This window comes from Cryptomeria japonica, chromosome 10 (assembly GCF_030272615.1).
Source record: "Cryptomeria japonica chromosome 10, Sugi_1.0, whole genome shotgun sequence".
Lineage (NCBI taxonomy): Eukaryota > Viridiplantae > Streptophyta > Pinopsida > Cupressales > Cupressaceae > Cryptomeria > Cryptomeria japonica.
In genome coordinates, this window is record NC_081414.1 from 247,745,269 (window position 1) to 247,758,040 (window position 12,772).

Below are 12,772 nucleotides of genomic sequence, written 5' to 3' on the forward strand. Positions count from 1 at the left end.
ATCGAACATCCTAGCTTTTAACCCTAGCTAATTATAACCTAAAGAAAAATATATTATAGGTTTATAAGATATATTTTTACCTAAAGTAAAAGATATATCAAAATAACATAACATCAAATTGCATACTTGATATTGTAATCTCACTGTAAACCTAAAAGCAAAAAAAACATATGAAAAAGAAATCTATTATAAAACATAATATTAAATAAATTATAATTTAAAAACCAATATTGAAAGTTAGTCAATATATATACAAAGTTACAAAGAAAAATCATATTACCATATAAATTGGTAATGTCGTAATTATTTTTACTAATGACCTCAACTACCAATATAATTTTAGTAAAAGTTGATTATGTTATCATTATAAAAAACTAAAAGTTACCTTCAAATTTTTTAAATAATAGTAAATTACTTTATGTGTGATTACTATATAAAGCACATTAGATTTTAGAACAATTTAATAAAATATATATTAATCACATATGTTAAAATGTAGTAAATCACATAATTTGGGAATGAATAGAATTTGACTAAGCTATTGAAAATAGAGAATAAAGTTAGAGAAACGTGTCTAGATAGAATCTTGATGTCAAAAATATAATTAGGAAGGGTAGACAATGGCACCCAAAAAGTTTCAATTGATTTTGATGTTTCTATACATGAGTTTTGGAGGTGGGTATTCATGTCCATGCTCATGTCTTGATTGTGTGCTCCTACCATGCTCATGTCCTACCTCGTGGAATCGACCTTGACCACTAGTGTCATTATATCTAAGTGTTATACAACTTTTGGAGTTGCTTGCTTGTATTTTTAAGCTCTTCTACATGTGCAAATATTTGACTTCAATATCCAATACTGAGAATGCGATAACAAAACTCTAAGGGAAGGGGAAATTTTAGTTAGTTATATGGAGAAACTACCTTAATCATTATCCTATTTGGCATGTTTTATTCTCTATAGTAGCACATTTAAATTGGGATGTATGTGATCCCTAAGTGTGATGTTTGAAATGTGCATAAGGTTTTGCAACTACCAAATGAATCTAAAACAATGTCTATTGCTAAGTGGTGTGTGTTTGTGCCATGGAGAATATAGGGAGATGAAAATATTTAGTAAACCAAGAGGTTGATTTGAGTGAGGTTTTGGATATATACAATAATGGTGAATTCTAGTGAAATAAAATCTATCTAGCAATGGAATATTTGTGTGGGAGGTCTTGAAATAAAATACCTTGGTGAGTGTAGTAGGGGACTTGGAGTTATCTATGGATTTTAATATCGAAGAGAGTTGGAGATCAAATATGGGATTTTAATAAAGGTGAAGTTATATATTTTATCCATGTAATCATATAAGGAGATGAACAAAATCTAAAAACTTAGTCCCAATGCCTTAAGAAGAGCTTTTCAGGAGAGTGCAAGAGATCGTGACCAAGAACGATGAAATTAATGGAAAAATGGGAGTTATAAGTATAGGGTATTTTATGTCAAGTAACACATTAGAGAAATTACTAGGGAAATAATTAGGATTTTGGAGGTTTGATGATTTAAATTTGAATTTAGACATTAGTTTTTGGGGATGGTAGTATCCAAGGGCATATGTGTCCTTGAGAAATGATTATTCTAATTGTTAAGAGTAGTTTAGTGATAGTAAATGGTAGCTATTCATCTATACATAACTCACTAGAGATTATTTTTAGGCTAATTAGTTTGAATGTGACCCAAACATGTCTAAGGAATGGACACTAAAATTAGTGTAGAAATATTTGGTGAATATTGTAAGCTATGCATATTTTCACTTTTAAATTTTCTCAACTCTAGAAGGCTAATGGAACTAGGTGAATAAGTAAACTAAAGTGAATACATTGAATAAATTATTAAATAAGCACAATATTGTGAAAATAATATGTAATATATTAATATGCTCTTTGTCTTCTTTCATTTCCTTCCTTTATTCCAACTTGCACCCACAAAATATGAAGTAGTTATTATTAATTATAAAAGTATATATAAAAGAATATACTAATATATTATGATATATTATCTATGTTAAACCTAAAAAATTGGAACATGGTGTGGCCATGCAAGGCCACCTTGGTATAAGGTTCTCAATGTAGGAACCACCTCAATCAAAGTGTCATGGCTATGTCATAATCATTAGAAAGTGTGGGATAAACATAATAAGGAGGCTAATCCAAACCAAAATAATTATATAGCTAGGTACAATGATGCCAAGGCACCATAATAAAATGTTATAAATACAATCAAGCAGGTAGGGAAATGTAGTGTATGCCCCCTTAAATTAAGATTATGTGAAGGGATATATTCCATGTAATGGTTCTATAGAAGGTAATATGACGATGATAGAATAGGATGTACCTAAATGCCAAGCTAGAACAAGTGAGATACAATATGAGTAAGAGTATATTTTGAAGTGTAGGGAGAGTTTGCCTCAACAATGTGATCACAAATATGCCTCTCATTGTAGGAGCCAATAGGAAGTATACTTATGGGTTAGACAAGAACTTATAAATAAGGAAAGTTGATGATCAATGTTGTAAGAGAATTCATGCCCCTAATAGGTAATCATAGGGTTTCCCAATTGGTAAAGGAAAAAATGGCTTAGAGATGTAACAATCAAAGAATTTATGAGTTAAGGAAATATTGAGTTAGGAGACAATGGTTTAGCAGACATAGTCTATAATGAGGAAAATGAAAATAATTGTAGAGGGATAGAAAACATAATAAGACAAAGGGATCTATGTGTATTAGGTCAATAAAATGTAACTAGTGGGAAGGTACCTTTGTTCTTGGTAATGGAGGTGCATTGAGTTGGATGAGTAAAATATAGCCTATAGTTACTTTGTCCACCACAAAAGTAGAGTATATGGTTGCTAAATATGCCTCTAAGGATCCAACATGTTTACAAAGATTTTATACAACTATTGGTTTTGATTATAAGATTATGAGGATCAGATGTGATAGTCAGAGTACCATATGTTTGGCTAAATATTGTGTATCATGCTCATACTAATAAATTTGACATTTAATATCGTTGTATGTGATAAATAGTTGAGAATGGTATGGATTTGTAAAATAAAGTTGACACTTTTTATAATGCTGCAAATTTTCTCATTAAGCCAATAACCACTGATAAGTTCTCTTAGTGTAGGAAGGCCTTGGGCCTTGATCACTTTACTTGATTAGAATGTTATGTTTCTCTATGGATATTAATTCAATGTACAATATCAAGTGGGAGAGTATTAAGATAAGATTACATTAACTTGACAATCCTAATTCATTTTCATGTGTCACCATGATTCTTGGAAAGTATACCTGGATTCCTAGGGACAAGATGGATTAAAATATTCAATATTTATTACTTATGATAAATTACAATTGCATTTATAGAGGTGAATCCAATCATCAATGACAGTTACAAAATATTTTGGAAAAATATTCCTTTTAGGTGTCAACTTTAGAGGTGGGGTGACCACTTAGACTTGCACGCAAATGCATGTTATCATATGCATTGATCATGTTATCTTGAATGTCTTACCAAGGTTTGTATGTTACACATGTTAACCATTAGAGCCATCAATGAGTAATGTAGTACTTGGTATTGAATAACTTTGATGGGTTATGGGTTAGGCACCCATGTGAAGGCCATGTGATCACTAATTATTTTTTACTAAGACTACAATATCCATAGGAGGTGGGAAGTATGGTTTTTGTAGGTGGATTTGACCGTTGTTTTGAGATATCATAGCCATATTCTCATCCTAACTCTTATATAAATTAGAAACTTGTGCTAATGGAAGTTAAGGTGTTTTGCAAGTTGTTGAAGTAATGAAGTGCTGCTAAAATTATGAGAGAGAATTTATATATTGTTATAAACTCATTTGAAGTTTAATATGAGTTGTGGATCTCTTTGGGTATGAAGTTTTTTCAAAAGGGGTTTCTCCATGCAATTTTTTTTATCACTCGTGGCATTGGTTTATTTTATTCTATTGTTGAATGTTGCAATCACTTCAACATCATATTGAATAATCTTTGATAGAAATCATGTTAAATTAGCGTCACTTCGTGAAAGTTAATATTGTAATAGTATCACCTTGATTTCCAGCAAACAATACATATAACGTTCAAAGATTAATAATATATACATAAGTCAAATCAAGAGGAGGAAAAAACAAGTATCATATGGTTAATGAGTTGCAACATGAAAATTAAAAGTGGGAGGAGGTAGCTCATGAGAAGAAAGAAAGAAAATCTCTTATGGAGGGAAAGGTATGGATATTATAGGAATATTTGGGATAGAGTAATAATAGTGGGAGAGGGTTGATATATCCCATAAGAGTGATTAAGGGATCGTATGGTAGAAGAGGGATAAAATATAGGGGAGCACGAGGGATAGAAGTTGTAAAAATAATATGTGTGGGGAGGAGATAGCTTGTAAGTATGTAGTGATATATCTTTTTGAGGGAGGTGTGTGTGTGTGTGTGTGTGTGTGTGTGTGTGTGTGTGAGAGAGAGAGAGAGAGAGAGAGAGAGGAGAGAGAGAGAGAGAGAGAGAGAGAGAGAGAGAGAGAGAGAGAGAGAGAGAGAGAGAGAGAGAGAGAGAGAGAGAGAGAGAGAGAGAGAGAGAGAGAGAGAGAGAGAGAGAGAGAGAGAGAGAGGTGGCATGAAATGGAGAGAAGGCTTAGAAATACTATGAAATAGATTCATTTTTGGAGGGGATAACTTAGATACAAAATGAGAAATGGTGGATAAAGAAGCAAAATGAGAAGCATCAATGCCAATATCTTAATGTGCATCTAATCCAATATCTAACAAGCATAAAATATGATCATTATATGCATTAGGGTCCTCAAGACTAATTTTAATTACTAAAGGAAGAGGGTTCTAATAAGTATTAAAAAAATCTAATATGATAGGAAGTATAAGAGAAATAAAAATAAAAATTATAATATACATTATGAGGGACTTAAAATACAACACCACTTATTCAAATTATATAACATGTATATAACATATAGAGGAATGATGATACAAATAGAGGAATGTACGATAGGACCGATCCATTTGCATTCTTGTGCCAATAAAGCAATAAGGTTCATCCAAGAGAGATTAACCAACAAAAATACACACCATGAAACACATTATGAGATATCACATTGCATGTAAGCAAACACACACAACAAAGAATCTATTGCATAAATGAGCTAGTATATCAAATAATTTGTCTCCCAAACTTTCTCAACACCATTTAATGATGATAAAAAAAATGCCAAGGAGCTACAATTAGTACTATAGATGGAGATATCTCTAGTGCCAAACATGGACCATTCTCTAATGATGGATCACAACATATCACTAAGAGCTAAAGTTAATGCTTTTGAAAACTTCAAAGATTGATAATTATTAGTTCATTTTCAACACTTTCAACTATAACATCAGAATCATCATCTAAATAAATCACAACAAAATGTTTGATAGGAGGAGGAGAATAAGAAGAACCATTTTGAATCAACGACTTCAACTTATGGTAAGGTTGATCAAGGTAAGGATGCTCTCTAGGTGTGAAAAATGAAAAGGTAGGTTGAGAAGGTGGGATCAAATCAAAATTTGACACCTTAGGACAAGAATCACTTTTGGAAGCAAGCCCACCAGTCCTAGCATGATGTCTTCATTGACATTCTCTCACACTACAATTTCATCACTGACAACTCAAAGCTTCTATAAAGGAATATTGGGCATCACTCAACATTGATCCATTTTCTTCCTTTTATCTAAGAATACAAGGAAGAACATAAGAAACCACTAAATGTTGAGAGATATTAGTTGCTAGGGGTTTACCTCTCTATCCTTTATAAGATTATGGAAGTGGAACTACAATATATATGGGAGGAATATTAGTAGTAAGGAGGATTCCCAGTCTAGGATGTGGTTCACTCATTACCTATGGGTAAGAAGAGTTACTTCTATGTCCATAGACGATGAAGGATCCTTAGGGGTAGTAGTCAAAGAAGATCCCAAAGTATTACCTGAGGATAATTCAACCATCCTATTAGCTTTAAAATTTTGATAGGAAAGGAATAGAATATCTTGATGAAGTTTAAGTGGTTGAGGTTTTTGAGGCTAAAGTAATCAAGGGTAAAGTTTCTATGATTAGCTAAGGGTTGGAAGAGACTATGATGAATAGTTATAACTTTTCCTTTGTGAGGGAATTTCAAACACTTTTAGATGATAAAAGAGACTGTCTTCATGGATGTGAGGCAAGGATGACCCAATTTCACACGAAATTGGTCCAAGGTAGGGATAGTGGTAAAAGGAACATTTAATCACTTAGATCCAACTTCAACAAGAATGGGTGATGGAATTTATTATAAGACAAGTGAAATCATCATGCACCTTAATCAAGACATTGGATTTATCATGCATGTCTTGATATAATTCACGTGTATAAAGATATTCTTCGGTAATCACATTCACCATACATACTATATCAATAAGAACTCCATGTGAGAGTTTGTCTTTGATTTTCACAGTAATGTATAATGGACTATCAAGTGCATTTATACTATCATGTGATGTAAAGGTGATATTAGGTTCACGCTTAGGCTTAGGTTTCTCTTGGTCTATCAATTTCACAACATTGTTTTGGTCAAATAAGTCATCAACAATTATTTAATTATCATCTTTAAGCTCAACAACTTTCATGGAATGGGAAGGAAAAGGATTGGTAAAGATTTGCAAGTTTTTATTAGGTGACACTACACCATCTAACATAATAGCATTAGAGTCTACGAGGTTTTGAATTTCATTTTTTACATGCATACATCTTTTTGTGTCATGTTTGGGTTGATTATGATATTGATAAAAGGATTCCGAGTTAAAGGAAGGAGGTAAAGATTCTGAGGTATCTAGGGAGAAGCTTCATCAATTGTTGTTAATCAATTGAAACATAATGGAATGCAAGGACTCAAAAAGCAGTGTGAAGTTGTCATTCTTGAATGATTTAGAAGAAAAATGAGTTATAACAAGAGGTGTTATGGCTACAACTTGAGTGTCAATGTTGTTGGCATAATTATCGTTGTTGATCTTAATGAAGTTTTTGTTTTGTTTTATAAAGCCTTGATAAGTTTGATGAGCATGTTCAAACTTATAAACTGGTGTCAAAGATGAAGAACCTTCATATTGAGTAACCTAAAGTTGATATTCATGAAGTGTTGTGCACAAGTGTGTGAAAGATGGGTATTTTAAAAGAAAAATCTTTTCTTTAATATGTGGTTGCAAATTATCAATAAAAATTCTTTGAATATTAGCTCCAGTAAGTGCAAAAGAAATTTGTGAATATAAATATTGATATCTACCAATGAAATTAGTCAATTTTTCCTTAACACCTTGTTTGCAATGTAATAAATTAGTCAAAGTAACTTGTGGCCCAATGTTGTAAGAATGCATCCAACAATTGCTAAAAAATAACAATTGAGTTGTTAGGCAAGGAGAAAAATCATTCTAAACAAATTTCTTGTAAAGATTGAGGGAAGAGTTTTGCAAGAAACTTGTGGTCAAAGAAGCAATCACTGCACAAAGTAGAAAATATTTTCACGTTAGTATAGGGGTTACCTTTTTCTTTGTATTTCTCAAAACAAGGTACTTCAATGTTTTGTGAGAGTTGGGTTCAGAGGATCAAAAAATAATGGGATGCTTGTAATGTATGAGGGGATAGTGGTTTGGGATTGGATCATATTGGCCATTTGTTATTTTAAGGATAAAATATTTTGCAACAAATGGTTTATACCAACATCAATGGGTGAATTGGTTTGGGAATAGTTGGATTGTGATCTGTTATTGTAAGGATAAAATATTTTGCAACAAATGGTTTATACCAACATCAATGGGTGAATTGGTTTGGGAATAGTTAGATTGTGATCTGTTATTGTAAGGATAAAATATTTTGCAACAAATGGTTTATACCAACATCAATGGGTGAATTGGTTTGGGAATAGTTGGATTGTGATGGATGATTTGAAGGTATAATATGGAAGGCGGGTGGAATATTGTGGTAAGTGGGTGAAGGAGATGGTTGATGGCTATTTTGAGAAAAAAGGGGGAGATTAGTTGAGGATAGAACATAAGCATATTGACTAATATGATTAAACCCATTACCATTTTGGGTAGTTGTAGCCATGATATAAGATGTGTATATAGGAATATTGGATATTGTTGTAGGAATAGGCATGGGTATCTCAAGTTGGGTTGGAGGATCAGAATATCCAAGTACTTCTACACAACTAGATAACTTCACAGTGTTTTCATCCACTATGTGAGTTATGCCATGTAGAAATTCTACACCATGTTCATCACCTTGAATCAACTTCCTTAAGATCTCAATCAAGGGGACTACCTCTCCGACAAAGTGTTCTTGACTCACAAATTGTTGAATATTTTTCAATTGCTATCAATCTTCACCAATTGTTCATTAGACACTTGAATTGAAGGGTCATCCTTATAATGAGAAACATGTGGGGAAGGCTTCTCAACAATGTTCTGAAGGAAAGGCAGGTGTTGGATTAAGATAAAATGACTCTCCCAAGCTTTTAGATGGGAATAAGTTAACACTCAACTCAAGCTCATCACCATTAGTATTTAAACCACAAGAAGCCATAAGTCTATAAATTGTTCTCATGGGAATATCGAATTTGGAACAATGGGTTATGAAACTCATAAACAAGTACAAGCTCCAACAATACACAATTTCTCCCATGAAACAAAGACGGAAATCTATAGGCAAAGGTAAAGGAATTAGTTTATGCTCACAATGATTTTAATAAATTTCTAAATTAATGCTAATGCAAGCTACTAATAAATGATATTCTATATCTATCTTATATTCTGATGTTAAGGGTTTTAGGGGCCCTTCAAAACCTGTTTTCTCTTAATAAAAAACAAATGATATGTAATGATAACAATGATGGAATTGGCTAAACAAGTGATTAAACTATGTGATATAACCATGAAATGATCAATTAACCACCTATTTAAGAGTTATGAGCTAACAAATGATGATTAATAAATGAATTCAAGAAAAATAAAAGATGAATTTAGAAAATTAATGTCTCTAAATCTAAAAAAATTATGAAATTAAAATCATATATGAGCATCCAAATTAGAAATTTATGCAAGTTATGTCAGGTTCACCAAAATTAAATGGATGGAAATGAAGTCTTTACCCTAGAAATGCAAATTGGGAACCATTTCCAAATATTTCTATAGGCGTTTAAAAATGGTCAATGCTTGCGGAGCCATACTCTAACATGTCCGCATGACCTTATTTTAGGGTTTTCACATCTTATTGGCATTTCTTCTATGTAACACACTTGATCTTCATCATTTGTCGACATTTTGTTATTCCTCTACATTTCTTCCTCTTTCGAATGCCTTTCTTGTATTTTCAATTAGGTCTTGTCGACATCATCATGACTTCCAATCTTTGGTTGTTATCAATCTTTATCATATCAATTGGACATTGTCAACCCTTCGCCATGTCGAATTAGGATTTTTATCCTCAATCTTTATCATTCTCAATCATTTTATCATGTCAATTGGACATTGTCAACCCTTCTTGATGTTGAATTGAGGTTTTGTCCTTGATCTTTGTTGTCTTCAACCAATCTTCGATCTATTATCAATCATTTTGGATCATTTTGCATCCTTGTCAATCATCAATTTGTCAATTCCTTATCAATTTGCGACCGATTTGTCATTGGTATTTTGTCATTCGACCTTTATCAAGTTGACTTTTTATCAATCTTTGATCTATTTTTCATTGATCTCAATCAATCATCATTTCATCAATTTGGACCAATTAATCATTGATCCTCGTCAATTGGCGCCTATCAATTTTATCCTTGGTCAATCATTGATCAATTTTTCATTGATCCTTGTCAACCAATGTCGACACTTTATCAATTATCAGTTCTCATCATTTAACCATGATTGAATCAACCTTATATCAATTGTATCAATCATTCCAATATTCTCATGACCTAATCAACATCCTGTCATCTCTAATTTTCTCCTAGGGTTTTATGATTTATTCATCTAATCCTATTCATCATTTCCCTTTTAGGTTAAACAAATTTATTTATTTAATCCTAAGTCTCCTCTTGTCACAACTAAATATTCATTTAATTGGCTAATTATTCCCCCCTTTGTGAATTAATTAGTGAATGACAATTTATTAATTAATTTCACTTTTTTTTTTCCTAAATTCCTAATTTTCCCTCATTTACTAATTTCCTAATTTCTAATTCCCTTTTTTTCACCTATTTTCCTAATTTTGGACAATTCTAATTTCCAACTAATTTGTCCCTCTCTAGTTGTCCCTATTTTCGTGCTTCACTTGTCATAGAGTGGAGGCATGAATTTCTCATGTGTCATAGTGCTTGACATAGTAGCATGTCATAGCACTTAACTTGCCATTTAGTCCTTGCACTTTGCATTGGAAATGTGTCATGATTTTTGACATAGAAGGTGTCATAACCTTCTTCTTTCAATCCTTTTTCCCAATTTTTGAATCAAATTGCCTCTTTAACTCCTTTCATGCTAATTTGCGCATCTCTCCTATTTGCCTATAAATTGGATGCATTTCTTCAATCTTTGAAATCAACCACGTTTCTTGTATCCTCGCGCTGTCAAAATCATCTTGCAATCTTGCTTTTTTTTGGCTTATTGCACTCATAGGTGAGATCCACAAAACAAGCTAATTGGAGGATAAAGAAGGACAATGGAGGTCAATTGAAGGAGACATTGGTGATGGTTTTCATTTCTTTTGAATGTCATGTTTTCAATTCTTCTATTGATTGTGATAGGAGTTACTTTCATAGCATTTAGTTTTGTGGTTGCCTAATGTTAATTCTTTTGATTCTCATTTCTGATTTCCTACCTCACAATGTCATTGGAGAACAATAAAAAAAACTCACCTTTAGTCCCTTAAGAGGATGAGCACACTGATTAATTGTTCTTTTTTTGAATGTGATTGGATGTGATTAGGTATTGATTAAATTAAAGATGCAAAAACTAGGTAAAGTGATGTAATATTGACAAGATTCAACATGAATAGACAAATACATAATAGAAAGCCAACACGAAGTTACAAATTTAAAAATAAGATGTAGAAAGGAACATGTCACTTAAATTCTTGGAGCTAAAAGTGCCAGTCAAGAGTGCTAGGTTTATACAGTGAAAATGGAATGATTAAAACTATTGTAAAACCAACAAAGATCCAACCACATAAAACCCTAGCAGTTACAATTAAGAATCCACCATACAGTAATGAAGAACCTAAAACATGCAAAATATAAAAAACATGAAAGATTATACCATTTTCATGCTTAGTAGGGTTTGATCTCCATTGTTTCTTATCTCCATTGATCTTGTTTTATATGATTGCTCTTAGATTTTCTATTGTGCACAAGAGCTCAACAAAGAACAAATTATGGTTGTGTAGATGCTTGATTGCTTGATCGCATGAAAGATTGATTCGCTTGTTAGGTATCTTAGGGTTATGAAAGGATGAAGGAATCCCCTTATATAGAAGACACCTTAGAAAATGGAGGGATACAATAAGAGGTAAAAGAATAAATGGTCGACTAGGATTAAAAGGTAGGTAGAGGAAAAAAACAAAATATAAAGGGGGTAGTTATGATGAAATCAAGAGATAAATGACAAGTGTCATTGAGGGAAAAAGTTAATGAATTAATTAAATAAAGAAAGATCTATTTATTTAATAGAAGAAGTGGGACCAATTAAATAAATAAAATATTTATTTAATTCAGGGAAAGATAATTTAAATAAATAACAATATTTATTTAAATAGGGAAAGGCTAAAAGAAGATAGATGAATTAATTAAATAAATAAATAACTATTTAATTAATAGAAGGCTTAAGATAAAATAATTAAATAAATAAAATATTTAGCTAATTAGGCTAGGACAATTTTAGGTGTCTACACTAGGTACCCTAGATTTGGAGGTGCTTCCATCAACTCAATCTTCAAATTTTAGATCAAGATGCTCTATAGATCACTCCCTCTAAAATTCGGCCAAAAAGTGTTGATCAAATGTGCAAATTGGCATAGACCTAGGCTTTTCATCTATTCGAAGTCTGGAATTGTATGTCTTAGTATGCTTTGTGTAATTTCACAACTTTTGACAATCAAATCTATAATTTGCACATTGAAAAGAAGCGAAAATGTTGTGTTGTATAGGGGCTTTCCTAAGTCAAACTGCAAGTAAGTGTTTTCACTTCCACAACAACTATGGTGGATAAATGAGAGATTACCCATGGTATAGAAGAGGCTAAAATCCTTAAGGAAATGCTTGAATTGACAAATGATAACTTGATATGAAATTCCTTGCCTTGAAGCCTCACATGAAGATCAATGTTGCTTGTTAAGTATTAATGTGTTCCTTCATTCATGGAGGAACACATATTTTGATCATAATTGTTGAACTTGAATGCTTGAATGATTGAATGCTTAACTTCAAATTTCTCCTCAATTGCCTTGAAGATGTTTGATTGAATGCTCAATTGGAGTGATAGGAATGTGAACTTGAAAGATGTAGGAGATAGGAGTTCGAATGAGAGAGGGAGTTGCATTTATACACAAATTACACCTTTTCAAGTTTAATTTCCGAAGAAGGCTAACATTAGGGAGCACTTTCCTACTAACCAAAATCTCGATCGTTATGATTTCAAACTTGG